Source organism: Chiloscyllium plagiosum, chromosome 3, assembly GCF_004010195.1.
Source record: "Chiloscyllium plagiosum isolate BGI_BamShark_2017 chromosome 3, ASM401019v2, whole genome shotgun sequence".
NCBI classification, from domain to species: Eukaryota; Metazoa; Chordata; class Chondrichthyes; order Orectolobiformes; family Hemiscylliidae; genus Chiloscyllium; species Chiloscyllium plagiosum.
The window spans coordinates 123,110,534-123,127,328 of NC_057712.1; positions in this window are offsets into that span (position 1 = coordinate 123,110,534).

Genomic DNA, 16,795 nt, shown 5'->3' on the forward strand with positions numbered 1-16,795 from the left:
TCCTCCCTGCCTGACAGGGACATACCTATCAAGGACACGCAATATCTGTTCCTTAAACCAGCTCCACATTTCCATTGTCTGCATCCCCTACATTTTGCTACCCCATTATATGCGTCCTAATTCTTGCCTAATCGCATTATAATTGCCCTTGCCCCATCGATAACTCTTGATCTGTGGCATGTACCTATCCCTTTCCATCGCTAAACTAAATATAACTGAATACTGATTGCTCTCTCCAAAGTGTTCAACTAAATCAAACACCTGGCCTGGTTCATTACCAAGCAACAGATCCAGTGTGGCCCTCCCCTCTTGTCGGCCCTTCGACATACTGTGTCAGGAAACCCTCCTGTACACATTGGACAAAAACTGATCCATCTGACCTACTAGAGTTATAGCATTTCCAGTCAATGGTGGTGAAGTTAAAGTCCCCCATAATGACCACCCTCAGATTGGTCTGAGGTATAGATTTGATCTAAATGAATAGTGGGATAGGTTCTAGGAGCTAAAGGTCCTATACCTGTTCAATTCAAGAACAGCTCTTGTTAGTGTGTCACATTGTAATCTCAAGGCAAGATGTGGTTGGGTTTACAGCAACGTGTCGGATTTACCAATTCATGTCCAAGTGAATCAAAACAACTGGGAGTTAAGGAAAGTCAGTTTTTTTTAATCAGACTGACTATTCTCCATTCCCCTGTTTCAAAAGACTTGATAAGCAGGTAACAGGCACTTGATATGGAAAGCAGCAAAGCTGCAGCTAACTGAGGATTTATCTTTCAGAGCTGCAAACTGATTGGCAACTCACTGACATAATTTGCATATTACGTTAGAGGTCACTACATCTTCTTTGAAGACTCTCTGAGATGCGTGACTTTATTTTTAATTCAGTGTGTTTCATCAGCTCAACCAACATACATAACAGAACAGGACTTGGCTGGTATAATACAGTATAAAACTGCCGCAGTTAAAGAAATGGGAAATGATGATACTCTGCAAGAGATAATGCCCAGAAAATGTCAGACTCCATTTAAGGTGGACAAGGTAACAGCACTGATTCCCCTTTCTACTGATGAGTGATTGCAGACAGATGTTGATGTGCATCTGTGATATGAGAGATACCAGTGTCAGTAAAACTTTGCCTGCTAAACTCTGCATTGGCTTTCCTTCATTGCAGTTATTTGTTCTAATTGAGTGGAGATACATGAACCTTTCTCATTCACACCCAACAATGCATTTCAGAGAGAGAGAGTTCAAAAACAAACACAAGATATCAGGAGGTTGTTTTAGTTTGATTGCATTTAATTATACTAGTGGAACCTTACTTGATTTAAGAAATCACTGTTACAGTCACAGATAAATATTCAAATTCTCAAGTCATAGAGACATACAGCACGGAAACAGACCCTTCGGTCCAATTCGTCCATGCTGATTAAATATCCTAAATTAATCCAGTCCTAGCAATTGGTCCATGTCCCTCTAAACCCTTTCTATTCATGTACCCATCCCGATGCCTTTGAAATGTTGTAATTGTACCAGCCTCTACCACTTCTTCTGGCAGCTCATTCCATACACGCACCACCCTCTGCATGAAAATGCTACCCCTTAGATCTCTTTCATATCTTTCCCCTCTCACCCTAAACCTATGCCTTCTAGTTTTGGACTCCTTCTACCCTGGAGAAAAGACCTTGGCTATTCACCCTATCCATGCATGATTTTTTTCAACCTCTATAAGGTCACCCCTCAGCCTCTGACACTCAAGGGAAAACAGCGCCAGCCTATTCAGCCTCTCTCTATAGCTCACACCCTCCAACCCTGGCAACATCTTTGTAAATCTTCTTTGAGCCTTGTCGGGTTTTACAGCAACCTTCCTGTAGCAGGAAGACCAGAATTGCACACAGTATTCCAAAAGTAGCCTAACCAATGTCCTGCAACATGACCTCCCAACTCCTGCACTCAATACTCTGACCAATAAAGCAAAGCATACCAAACGCCTTCTTCACTATCCTATCTACCTGAGACTCCACTTTCAAGGAACTATGAACCTGCACTCCAAGGTTTCTTTGTTCAGCAACAGTCCTTAGGACCCTACCATTAAGTGCATAAATCCTGCCCTGATTTGCCTTTCCAAAATGCAACACCTCACATTTATCTAAATTAAATTTCATCTCTCACTCCTTGGCCCATTGGCCCATCTGATCAAGATCCTCTTGTAATCTGAGGTAACCTTCTTCGCTGTCCACTATACCTTCGATTTTGGTTTCATCTGCAAACTTACTAACTATACCTCCTTTGTTCACATCCAAGTCAGTGATATAAATCTCTGTCTTCTAATGTCAAGCCAGTTCTGTATCCAAATGGCTAGTTCTCCTTCTAGTCCATGTGATCTAAGCTTGCTAACTAGTCTACCATGAGGAAACTTACCTTACTGATGTTCATATTGATCACACCCCCACCACTCTTCCATCATCAACCCTCGACGTTAATTCTTCATAAACCTCAGTTGAGTTTGTGTTTGAGGGACACCAACATCTAACACAATATCCTTATTGATGTAAGTAAGGTGAATTACAGAGGTGATAAGGAAGAGCTGTCTAAAGCTGTCTGGGAAAATAGACTAAAGGAAAAGTTAGTGGATGAGCAGTGTCAGACATTTAAGCAGATATTTCAGCAAAAGTGTATACTGGTCATAAAGAAAGACGCAATGAACAGGAAAAATGATAAGATGTAAGAGCACAAATAGGCCATTCAGCCCATCAAGCCTGCTCCACCATTCAAGGCTGATCTCATAATCCTCAATTCCAATTCCCCACCTTTCCCCCATAACCCTTTATTCTGCTACTGATTAATAATCTGACTATCTCAACCTTGAAATCTGTCTGTCTCACCGAACCTCCTATAATTAACAATGGCAGTCGAGTAAGACTAAGACTTGCAAAGTGATGAAAACTAGTGGCAGGTCAGAGAATTGGGAATTTTTTTTGAAGAAACAGCAGCAAGTAATAAAAAAAACTAACAAACAAGGAGAAAATTGATTAAGAAAGTAAAGTTCAAGAAATATAAAAACAAACAGGAAGAGCTTCCACATGTACATGAGAGGAGATAAAGTAGCTAAAGTAAGAATGGGAATCTTGGAGGATACAGCTGGAGAATTAATAATGGAAATGATCGATAACTTCAACCAATATTTCACATTGGATTCAAGGTGGAGAATGCTATAAACATCCCAACAATAATAGATTAGTGCTGCAAACAGGAGCAAACATCTTGCGCCGAAATGTTTTTCTTTGGTTAAGAATCATTCATGTCAAGTCTCATGAAACGTTTTTCTCTCTCTCAGTTTTCCCACCATATTCTACCAAATTTGCCGCATTAACTATCTCAACCGTCCTAATGGCACTCCTGCCATTCAATTCTGGTCCCATTCTACAATTTGCCCAACACAGACGAACTCTCCACTCACTGGATATCCCAAATTGTTCTGGTATCCCAGGCACCAGCACCATTTTAAAAATGTTGTTTACCTAGAAAAACTCTGTCAGTCTGGAACTACTCTGCATGATTCTTGATATTTGCTCCGAATGTGGCAGAGTGGAGAAAATTAGTGCTGGCTTTGCGGGCAGGGATCTGAAAGTCCTGTGAACAGGGTAGGGCTCTACTGTGATAGGGAAGGTTGCCGGATATGGAGACCAGCCATGAAGACCATCATAACAGACCATGCCAGGCTGGTCCCAGGTTACCACCAAGGTCAGTGCAGTCTCAGCCACCTGGAGAGATATACAGCTATCTAGCAAGTAGGTCAATGACCTTGGCCAATCTATCAGTGTAAATGCCACAATCTTCTCTCCCACCAGGCCTGAATCTCCACCACTCTTACAATGGCCTGCAAACTCTTCCCTTGCTCATCCTCACTCATGCCAGCTGCCATAAACACGAACCCTTTGTGCCCTCTGCACTGGTTATTTACTCCTTAGGAATGGCTCACCAGCTTTCTCCAGCCATGCCAACAATAAAATCCATGCCAGACACTCCATTCACTTTTGACAGCTTCCTTATTTATCATTTCAGGAGAAAGCAGCGTACAACAGGAGAGAAAGAGCCAATATGGTGGCTCAGCAGCCCAACATTTTGCTCCTCACTGCTTATAAGGAATGGGACTTGACCGTGACCATCTCCAAGCCCCTAGGCTGGTATTAGAAGATGCCTTTGGTGTATTGTGCCAGGGTCCCCCTCGCTGAACGTGTCTCCTTTGACTTGACTGAGGACTGTGAACGATGGTCATTTAACAGGCTTGGCTTCTGCACAATACAATGCAGGTAGCTCTGCCTGAAGGAACAAAGTGCAGAAGGAAAAGTAGGGAAACTCTGTTTATCCCATTCGGCTTTAACTGAGTGAGCAGTCAAAGAATAAGTGATCGGACTGGAGATGCAGCCTGGTCCCAGCCTATGAACTGAGTGTATGTCCCCTTAATGTACGGTGCCCTTGCTGCAGCATTGCAATGACAGTTATCTGGGTAGCCCAAGGTGCAGCGTTGAAATGCACAAGTATATCAGAGAAGTGCCTTTCAGGTGCTTAGATGCTGGTAACGTCTGAGGAGGTTGGGTGTGCATGTGGCTTGTGCCCATGAAGCCATGCTCATGAGATGTGGGTGCCAACACAGTGGTCCTTTGGAGCAAGTGATGAGGTTGCCAGGTAGTCTCTCTGGCTTCCATACCCAGGATTCTTGGTGTCTGCTTTGCTCATGGTATAACAGAGAGCTGCATGTTAATGAGGCAAGATGTGCAGCTCATAAAGCTGTTAATAAGAAAGAAACCCCCTTAATAAGCAATTTTCCATTGACTTGGGGAATTTCATCTCTTCGCCTATTACTTAATTTAAAATTGCAGCAATTTATTCCTGACGTTGAGATCTGCCTCATTGGACTTTCTATGTGATTCTACCAAAACTGTTCAACATAGCCCACGACATTCATACCCCATCTGAAATCCTACCCTTTCTAACAGTCTCTGAGGAACAAAGTATTTGACAAAATAATTGCATTGAAGTCTAATTGGTTGTCAGGACTTAATGAGTGGCTGCAGAGATAGTGAATTGGGGATTTCAGGAGATTTCAAATGGATTGCAAAACTGTGAAGGAGTCACTCATGTTCAAGAAAGAAGGGAGACAGAAGGCAAGAAATTATAGACTAGACGCCCTATCATATGTCCTTGGGAAAATGCAAGAGTCCATTATTAAGGAAGAAATAGCAGGGTATTTAGAAATGTAGGATGCGAACAAACAGGGTCAGCGTGGCTTAGTGAATGTCAACTCATCTGTTTTCGAATTTGCTAGAGTTCTTTAAGATGTAGCAAGTCGAGTAAATAAATGGGAACAGGTAGATTGAAGTTGATTTCCAGGAGGCATTCAATATAATGCCAGATAAAGGTTTATTGCTCATAGGCTCAGGGAGCATGCATCAGCATGGATTGAGAACTGATTAACACAGAGAAGACAGAGAGTCGGGATGAATGAGTCTTCTTCCGGTCACAATGATATAACCAAGGGAATCAACAAACCAATGTAACAAGGATCGACCTGAGGGCCTAGCTATCTCAATTACTTGAAGGAAGGGACAGAGTATTGTTATGAAGTTGAAGGTGCCAACTGTACTTTTACGTGAGAGTGAGTGCTATTCTGCACTGGGAGCTTACAAGAGCAATCTCAGAGTGTACTGGAAAACTGAAAATATATAACATTTGGCAGAGAAACCTGAGTTGGTTGCTGTTTGACAACAATTTGAATTTAACCAATTATTTTTAATTATGCCCCAGGATGTTAAAAAATTGAATTTATTGCTTTGCCAACATGGAACCAATGAGATATAAAAGGCAGACATTTTGAAAATCAGTCAGAACAACTGCCATTGAGAGAGACCCAAGACATTGAAGCACTCTCTATCGAAAGTACCTTTTCATATGCAAAATCTTCACAGTAAAAAGAAAGAAAACAACCCAGGGAGATCTTCAACCGGAAGCAGAAAGACACCGAAGATGACAGCCACTGTATGGTTTTGAAATTAAGCCGGTATAATTTTAATAAGTGTTTTACTGGAACAGTATATTGTTATAGAGTTGGAGGCAGGCAATTATGCAGTTAAGAGAAAGGGGGACTTAGAGTTGTGAATAGTTGTTGTTTAATGTTCACTTTTAGAGTTAAAGAATAAATTGATATTATTTACTTTAGATAGTGGAATTTGGGAGTTCTCTGTCACTCACATTTTAGCAGACTATGAGGTTCGGTGAGCTTTTCTGGTGTTTGGGTTAATTAACAGAAGGGTTCACAGCTGTGTCATAATAGTATAATGGATCCTCATTTGTTGATGGCACAAAAGAGTTAGAGAGGACAATGTGATGAGGGTGCATAGAATCTGAAAGGGAATATAGATAGGTTGGAGTAAGTGGGCAAAATCTTAGCAGATGGAGTTTAATGCAGGGAACTGTGAGTCAGACTATATTTAAATGGAGCCAGACATCAACAAAATGCAGTGCAGAGGGATCTTGGTGTTCCTGTACATGAAACACAAAAGGTAAGCATGCAGGTGCAGAAGGCAATTTAGAAAGCAAATGAAATTTTGGCCTTTATTACAAGACAGCTAGAATTTAAAAACAGAGAAGTCATGTTACAACAGTGCAGGACATTAGAGAGGGTGCACTGGGAGCACTGTGTACAGTTTTAATCTCCCTGTTGAAGAAAGGATGTACTGATATTGTACTCACTTTGAAAGATAGCCACTGCGCTGATGCCTGGGTTGAAGGTGCTGACTTATCAAATATGTTTATCTGAAAAAGGTGAGATGGGATCATTTATCACTGTCCCAGTCACATGGGATACCATTTCTAACTATGGTATGTGTTACTTCAATGTTGTGGTAGAAATGGAAGTCTGACTAAAATGTTACAGAATGAGAAGTATTCAGTCCATCATGGCCTGGTCTGACTGTTTGAAAGAGCCTATACAAATTGTTTCACTCCCCAGCTCTTTCCCCTGTAGTTTTATTTTCCTTTTTGAGTATGTTCCCAAAAACGTTTTGAAAGTTCCTGTTGAATTGGCTTCCACCCCACTTTTCAGGTGGTATTCCGGATCATAACAAGAAAACATTTCTGTTCCCCTTTGTGTTTTTCTTTTTGCAATGATCTTAAATTAGATTAGATTCCCTTTGGCCCAACAAGTCCACACCAACCCTCCGAAGAGTAACCCACCTAGTCTAATTTCCCTCTGACTAATGCACCTAACACTATGGGCAATTCAGCATGACCAATTCACCTGGCCTGCACATCTTTGAATTGTGTGAGGAAACCCACACAGACACAGGGAGAATGTGCAAACTCTACAGAGACAGTCACCTGAGGCTGGAATTGAACCTGGGATGCTGGGGCAGTAGTGCTAACCACTAAGCCACCATGCCACCCCTTAAGTCTGTGTCCCCTGGTTCCAAATCCTTGTGCTATAGATTTTCCAGAATTTTCACCACTGAAACCCTTCCATTTTTAACACTGGCTAAATCTTTCCATAAACCTCCACACTCTTAACGAGATGGGAACACTGCCAGCTACAGGTTCCCCTCCAAACCACCACCATCTTGACTTGAAAATGTATGGTTGTTCCTCCACTGCCATTGGGTCAAAAACCTGGAATTCCCTCCTGAAAGGCATTGTGGGTGTACTGTCATCAGGTGGACTGCAGTGGTTCAAGAAGGCAGCTCACCACCACCTTCTCAAGGGCAACTAGGGACAGGCAATAAATGTTGGGCCCAGCCAGCAATACGCATGTTCCATGAGTGAATTAAATAAAAACTCTGCTTTTCCAGTCTCTCCTTGTAACTGAGGCCTCCTAAGGTGGCCTATGGGCTCAGTGGTTAGCCCTGTTGCCTCACAGGGACCCAGGTTCAATTCCACCCTGAGGTGACTGTATGGAATTAGCACATTCTCCCTGTGCTTGCGGGAGTTTCCTCCAAGTGCTCTGGCTTCCTCCCACAGTCCAAAAGGCGTGCGGGTGAGGCAGATTGACCATGCTAAATTACCCGCAGTGTTCAGGGATGTGTAGGTTAGGTGGGTTAGCCATGGATAATGCAGGGTTATGGGGATGGGCTCCCACACTGTGGGGATTCTGCGCAGATCACTTCACCCCTGCCCCCCGCCGTCTCCTTTTAAATCTCCAAGCCTCATTGTTGCTTGTGCCAGGGTAGAAGCGTGCCTGATCCTCTGCCTGTTGTGAAAATTCATCCTTTTAAAAACCGAAAGCAGCTCTTTCGTTCTCCCCATTTTGCCGGGTTAACCAGCAAGTGAACGATTTTGATTCTTTGAATTCAGATGATCCTTAGATAAAGGGACTATGGTAATTCACACTGGTGGCTCACAGGATCACTCAGCTGTGAAATCCTATGCCACATTAAGTCTGTGAAGACGTTGCAATATATGAATACAGAACGTGTACTAGCTGAGAAGGCAGATGATTATAATCCGCTCATAGCGTAATATCCTGGCGGTGACTAATTTACGAGTGGGTTATTATTGTCACTATCACAGGAAAGATTAATATAACAAATCACTGTGCTTATGAATTGCATCAGATATTGAAGTAAATAATTCCAGGATAGCAATATTCCACTGTGAGATCATCACGGCTATAGAATAGGCAAGGGAGAATGTTGCTCTGCTTTAGGTAAAGGGTGATTTGGAATTGATGGATAGAGTTTTAATTTTCTGGTGAGCCTCAGGGTTGAGATGAGCCAGTGAATCGAGCATCAGGGAATTTGAGCTTTAAGCACTTGTTTGGAACTTTACTTGAGAGTTTAGAAGGAAGAAAAAAATTACTGCTGGCAAATCGGAAAACGCTGGGAATCGAGCAGCTGGGATCGGGAGAACAGTGAGCCGGCAGAAAGTTGTGCCCTTGTGGAAGCTTGGCTGAAAGGAGGGCTGCTTTTCACGGTGGCTGTAAGTCCCTTTCTGTACCAAGTGTACGCTCGGTGCTGAGAGCTATTGCTGGTCCTGGTGTCATTCATCTTATCCTCTCCTCCTGGCTTAACCTCAGCAAAACCAGTACAGCTGCTTGGTTAAATGGGTCAAGCAACCCTAACTGAAGTACTGCTCTGTGAAGAAATATCATGAGAGAGATGTGTGGCTTCTAGTAATTGATCTCCCCTTTGGACCCTTACCAGGCTGCTGGGTGAAAGGCTGTCCTACACTCATCTCAGTTCGGAAACAGGGTCACTAGATCAGGACATTAACTCTGCTTTCACTCCACAGATGCTGCCAGACCTGCTGGATTTCTCCAACAATTTTTGTTTCATCTCTAACTGGTCGGGTGCTTCCCACACGACCTCTGACTGGTATTCCCTTTCCTCATGCTGGACGCTTTCCAAAGAAGGACAAAGAACAGAAGAGACGTACAGCCCAGGAACAGGCCCTTTGGCCCTCCGAGCCTCTGTCGATCATCAGGCCCTAACTAAACTGAAAAACAAACCTTCTGCCCTTATTCAGTCTATATCCCTCTATTCCCTCCCTATTCATGTAACCATCCAGATGCCTCTTAAATGCCACCAAAGTGCCTGCTTCCACCACCTCTTCTGGCAGTGCGTTCCAGGCTCCCATCACTCTCTGCGTGGAAAAACTTCCCTCGTCCATCTCCCTTAAATATTCCCCCCTCACCTTGAACCTTCCTCGTAATCAAAACTTCAACCCTGGGGAAAAGCCTCTGACTATCCACCTTTATTGATGCCTCTCATAATTCTGTCGACCTCTATCTCCTCTCAGCCGTCATCATTTCTTATCTTTGTAGCCTTGATCTTTGCATTACTTTGCCTGGATGTGACAATTACCTCAATCTGACCTTTGGTGATCCTTCATGGATACACCCTACATAACCATCTCATCCCCTTGACCTTAAGTTTCAGACACACTGGTCTCTGAATGCCCCTGAGCAATTGAATGTGGAATAACTCTCACAAATACCCCCAAAACCCCACCAACTCCACACCATCAGTACTGCTGGGGATTCTCAGCTTCCCCTCTTGTCTAAGGCTAACCAATAGAGAAGGTGAGGACTGCATATGCTGGAGATCAGAGTTGAGAGTATGGTGCTGGAAAAGCCCAGCAGGTCAGGCAATGTCCAAAGAGCAGGAGAATCGACTTTTTGGACATAAGCCCTTCATCATTCCTGACTAAGGCTAACAAATGGCAGGACAGTACACTGGTCAGTACATGGAGGGTAGGAGTGGGGAGGTCATGTTGTGGCTGTATAGCACACTGGTTAGGCCATTTTTGGAATACTGTGTTCAATTCGGGTCTCCCTGCTATAGGAAAAATGTTGTTAAACTGAAAGTGCTGTAGAGAAGATTTACAAGGATGTTGCCAGGGTTGGAGGATTTGACCTATAGGAAAAGGTTGAATAGGCTGGGGCTGTTTTACTTGGAGCATCAGAGGCTGAGGGGTGATATTGTTGAGGTTTCTAAAATCCTGAGGGGCATGGATAGAGTGAATAGCCAAGGGTTGTTTTGCCAGGTAGGGATGTCCAAAATTAGAGGCCATAGGTTTAAGGCGAGAGGAGAAAGATTTAATAGGGACCTAAGGGGCAACTTTTTTCATGCAGAAAGCCCTGTGTGTATGAAATGAGCTGCCAGAGGAAGTGGTGGAGGCTGGCACAATTGCACTTAAAAGGCATCCAGATGGGTTTACGAAGAGGAAGGGTTTGGAGGGATATGGGCCAAATGCTGGAAAATGGGACGAGATGATTGTAGGATATCTAGTTGGCACGAATGATTTGGACCGAAGGGTCTGTTTCCGTGCTGTACATCTCTATGACTCTGTGGCATAGTTGGGATGTTGGTGTTCATTCCACACTGAGTACTCCCCTTCAGCCCACAGCCCTGAGCTGAGTGCTTGTAAGATTGTAATTTTCCCTTCCTGTTTGGATTCCCTCAGCTGGATCTGCCTGAGGTGTGCAGCATCAAATGCAAGAGCTCTCAGGCACCTCCTATTGCACTGCTCATTCTCAGTTATTTTAAAAACTGATCCTGAGAAAGAAAATGGTCATGAATCTTTCTTTTACCTCTTTCCTTCCCCATTTAGAGTACACTTCCTTCGCTCCCTAGATGGCCATCTCCTTTCCTCCGGTATCACCTCTGTCCCTCTTTCCATCTCGTATGACTATTGGCCCTTTCACTACCTCTCCTGCTGTTCCCCAATTCCAATCCCATCCAAATCCCTCTGCAGAGCCTCACCCTCAAGCAACCTTATACAGTTCACCAGCTTGTTCTCCTGCCCCAGAGCACCAAATTACCCCGTTGGATTCCCCACTCTGAATTCCCACATTTCCTTGTTCCCTTGCTTCTCCCACTGTCACTCTCCCCATTAACGTCCCGGTTTCCTCAGTCCATTCCCCAGGGTCTTTGGCAGTCCCTAGGGATCACATCCTTGAAGTTCCAATCTCTATCATTCAGTGAAGCTTTCCTGTTGATTCCTTTTTTCTGTGAATTCATCTATTCTCTAGATCCCTCTTTTCATGATGTGCCCTTATTCATTTGAACCCAGTTAAGGTCACTGATGTGCACCAATGGAGATCTAGACCCCGCCCCAGGGTCGGTCTGGTTCAGTAAGATTTCACACTTCATTCAATCTCGGCCAAGCACAGGTTGTCCAGTAAACAGAGGTTAAACACTTCCGTGTTCCTCAGAGAAACTGCACACATGGCTTAAGACAAAGACCTTTTTATACCTTATTTGAGAGAAGTACAGGCCATCATTACAGATGACATTCAGACAATTACCAATCAATTTTAATGAAATGACTTTATTGACAGCAACTTAGCCCAATGATATTTCCTGGGAACCAACCTTGTTTTCCACCATCCCAAGTACTCTTATATCGCAAGCCTAGTCTCTGCATCTGTACTTGCAAGGTCAGTCAGGATGGCCAGTAATGTCTTACCTCATCTAGTTATTTATATGCTGTAAAGGAAGCATTGTCTGCTAATCTTTGTTGAGACAGACTACATGGTCAGTTCAGCTTTTAGCAGGGTTAAAAGCCATTTTATGCAGTTTTAAGCAGAATTGTCAATTTGCAGCCTGGAAGCCATTTTGTCATGTTATTTGTATTAAGAAGCCATTTTATTGCTGCCTATGTTAGTAAGAGCATGTATTAAATGGATATTCCTGACTACAACTAGGTACTTCAGCCTGTATTCAGATTTCAGATCCTCACCAATGAAGCTGTTATTATCGGGCAGGTTAATAGGGCTCGGTCTACCTTTAGCCCACATACTGTGAGCATTGACTATAACAAGGAAGATCCCAAAAGACTGGGGCGTCTCATGAGTCCGTCAACTTGGTGAAGCTTCACCCCTTTATTTAAGATCAACGGGCATGACTGCATAAGACTGAGACTCCCCATATGCTGCTTGACATGTGGAGGCTTCATAGAGTCATAGAGATGTACAGCACAGAAACAGAACTTCGGTCCAACCCGTCCATGCTGACCAGATATCCCAACCCAATCTAGTCCCACCTGCCAGCACTCGGCCCATATCCCTCCAAACCCTTCCTATTCATATACACATCCAAACACCTTTTAAATGTTGTAATTGTACCAGCCTCCACCACTTCCTCTGGCAGCTCATTCCATACACGTACCATCCTCTGCATGAAAAAGTTGCCCCTTAGGTCTCTTTTATATCTTTTCCATCTCACCCTAAACCTATGCCCTCTAGTTCTGGACTCCCCGATCCCAGGGAAAAGACTTTGTCTATTTATCCTATCCATGCCACTCATAATTTTGTAAACCTCTATAAGGTCACCCCTCAGCCTCCGCACTCCAGGGAATATAGCCCCAGCCTGTTCAGCCTCTCCCTGTAGCTCAAACCCTTCAACCCTGGCAACATCCTAGTAAACCTTTTCTGAACCCTTTCAAGTTTCACAACATCTTTCCAATAGGAAGGAGACCAGAATTGCACGCAATATTCCAACAGTGGTCTAAAGTTGTAAGTGTTTGTGCAAAGAAAGAGCTTGCAGTTTTTAATTGGAAGAAATTTGCACACTCTAAAGCTGGGAGGAAGCACTGTACGATACCAGGTCCACGCTTCAGACACAAAGTTGGATTTGTGAATACAACGTGATTTTGCTGAATGGCATTATGCCAGAGAAAGTGATTCTAGTGGACTGGATGGTAATGACTACCCATGGGATGCTAAGGAATACAGAAGAGTTTCAACCAATCTTCCTGACATTTGTGAGAACTTAACAACAACACTTTAACCTCAGGAAACTGAACTTTTGCATGCTGCCCAATTAAGGTCTCCCCGTCTTTTTAAAAGTTCCAGTGTGGTCAGAAGATTCCAGCTGACCTTTCGGTCAATGACCTTTCATCAGAATCCCCCCAGGGTTCATCTCTTCCTTGGTTCTGGACTGGGGGCTCTCCTACTGGCACAGTCCAAGGGGAACGGTGCTGGTTGAAGGAGTATTATTGACCAGATCAAGGGGTCAGTTTCCTAATTCTTCCTCAAATGGAGTCCCAGCGATTTACCTTCACATGAGAGCAGGCCTTCGACCTAATGTGTCAAAAAAATCAAACAACTCAAGCAGTGGAACACTCAGTGTCCCCTCACCTCCTTACTGTCCCCACATCCACTCACTATCGCCTCATCCCCTCACTATTCCCTCATTCCCTCAGTATCCCCTCACGTCCTCAACATCTTGTCACTCCCTCACTATCCCCTCATTCCCCCAGTATCCCCTCATGTCCTCAACATCCTGTCACTTTCTCACTATCCCCTCATTCCCTCACTATTCCCTCATCCCTCATTGTTCCTCATTTCTCCATTGTCCTCTCATTCCCTCACTGACTTGTCATCCCTTCACTGTCTTCATATTCCCACATTAACCCCTCACTTCTTCACTGTCCCTCATCCCCTCACTGTCTCGACATCTCCTCATGCCCTCGCTATCTCTTTATTGTTTCACTGTCTCTCATCCCCTCACTGACCTTCATCCCCTCATCATCCCATTGTTTCTTCACTGTCTCTCATCCCCTCACTGTGTCCTCACCTCCTCAGTTTTCCCACACCTCCTCACTATCTCTTCATCCCCTCACTGACTCATCATTCCCTCACTGTACCTTCATCCTTCTTCTGTCTCCTCATTGTCCCCTTATCTCCACACTCTCCTCTCTTACCTCCACACTATCCTGTAAAGAAGGTTATGGAGTCTCGACTGGAGGGAGGTGACTACAGTCCTAATCTTTGTGAGCAGGAGTATATCTTATTGGTTCCTCTTGTTACAACATGGGATAAACCCTCCTGCTTAATTCAAACTAGCAACACAGAAAAGATGTAGTAATCTGTGAAAATTTGAGGGACCAAGAACTGGTTAAAGTAAAAATTAACTATTTCATTTCTTAAAGTATAACAGAGAATAATTAACTAACAACTATTTACAACTCCTTCCTCTAACCTATCTTTTACTTTCCCTTCTATAATGCTAGTACAATAAAAATATACCAAAAATTCAAATTTCCAAACCAGCCAGCTTTATATCTTCCTCTGTAGATTTGCTCTCCAGGTCAGTGTTGGTGTTGGTGTTGGTGTTTTCCAATGTGCAAACTGCTTCTTAGACAGGTACCTCTCAGAGAGTTCTGACTTGCAGTCTACATCTGTCGGTCTTTTGGCAGTTCTCCCCCAACTGTTCAATTTTCCCCAGTCTTATACACCCCAAAGCATCGGATTGTGCCATTGGCTTTTAAGCTTGTCAATATACTCAATTCAAACTTAATTGGAGCTTCATTTTTTGGGGGGAAATGATTTAAACTGATGGGCCGAATTTGCATTTGTTTTGTTGTCTCCAGACAACCCAGCTAATCAAGCTGTTCGACCAAAAGGTTACGTTTCATCTTGTTCAGAATGCTTGGTGCTGTCAGGTAGTTCCGCTAGCTTTTAAATCTCTTAAAGGTTCAGTACACCCACATCTTCATAGCACTCTCCCCATCACTCCTCAATTTAGTCTGCTGTAATATTCCTGCAAGTAATCCTTAAGGGGTTGCCAACGTGACTTTTTACAGAAAGGATCTTAAAACACAGAAGGAGATTATCTGGCCCATCATGAGACTCCGAAATTTTTCGAACAGTTATGCCATTCGTCCCACTGTCCTGTTTTCTCCCATTACATTTCAAGTCTTTCCTGTCCCATCTCCAAGAACAATCTGATCAGTCCTCCTGAAATCATGTGATGGATGGAGATGTCTCTGGTTATAGCCACTGGATACTCATCACTGAAGAAACATAGTTTTGTTGGAATTTGTGAAAACCACAGCAACAGTGACTGTACATAATGGGCCAATGAGTGCACTGCAGCATATGAGAGCAAGTTTGAGTACAGGGGTTGTTAAGGAGATAGACTGTAGGCACTTCTGCACAGACTTCACATTTGGAAAATGCTATTATTTAAAATCATTCACATGGTTTCTCTTTCTCGGCAGCATCCCATAGATATTATATGAAAGTGGAAAACTGCATTGAAATTTTCATAATGGTTAGATTCACCTGCATTTCCTTTCACCTGATTTACTGCTCTGATGTGGTTTCCTCTACATCGGAGAGACCAAGTGCAAACTCGGGAACTGGTTCAGGGACCATCTATGGTCTGCATGCTCTAATCAAACCCACCTTCCGTCTACCAGCCATTTCAACACCCCCTCCCACTCACCTGATGATATGTCCATCCTGGGCCCTCTCCACTGTCAACACAAGGCCACACAAACTGAAGGACAAACACCTCATCTTCCACCTTGGGAGCTTACAACCATATGGCCTCAACATAGAGTTCACCAGCTTCCAAATCTCCCCATCCCCCTACCTCATCCCAGGCCCAGTCCTCCCTCTTCACCCTGCCCCCTTAACATGACCCTACCCACCCATCGTCCTTCCCACTGACCAATCACAATCAGCTCCTACCTGCATCCAGCTATCGTCATCCACTTACTTTCCCTCAGCCCCACTCCCCTTCTATTTATTTCTCAGCTCCATTCCCCCTTCCTAGTCCTGATGAGGAGTCCTACCTGAAATGTTGATTCTCCTGCTCCTCTGATGCTGCTTGACCTGCTGTGCTTTTTCTAGCTCCACATTTTATCGACACTAATTATATATGTGGATTATTGGCATTTGTGTAATTATGCCCCACAAATAATAGAATTGTGGCCTCAGAAATTGATATGACTAAATCAAAGTATCAAACCATTGTAGCCTGCTGAGATGGGTGGCACGGTGGCTCAGTGGTTAGCACTGCTGCCTCACAGTGCCAGGGACCTGGGTTTGATTCTGGCCTTGGGCAACTGTAAATGTGGAGTTTGCACATTATTCCCGTGTGTGCATGAGTTTCCTTCGGGTGCTCCGGTTTCTTCCCACAATTCAAAAGATGTGCAGGTTGGGTGAATTGGCCGTGCTCAATTGCCCATTGTGTTTAGGGCTGTGTGCATTAGTCAGGGGTAAATGTAGAGTAATGGGGTAGGGAAAGGGTTGGGTGGGATAGTCTTCGGAGGGTCAATGTGGACTTGTCAGGCCAAAGAGCCTGTTTTTACACTGTAGGGATTCTATAATTCTGATAGTATTATACTTGCATGGTCTTAACTGATGTAATTAAGCCAATGGTGCATTGATACGAACAAGTATATTGTATCCACTGCAATACAGGGTCCACTCTTCATACTGGAATGTTGCAGTTCGAGGAGTCTGCTGCAAAGTGCTTGCATTACCACACTATCTAGACTGTTTATTTGGAAA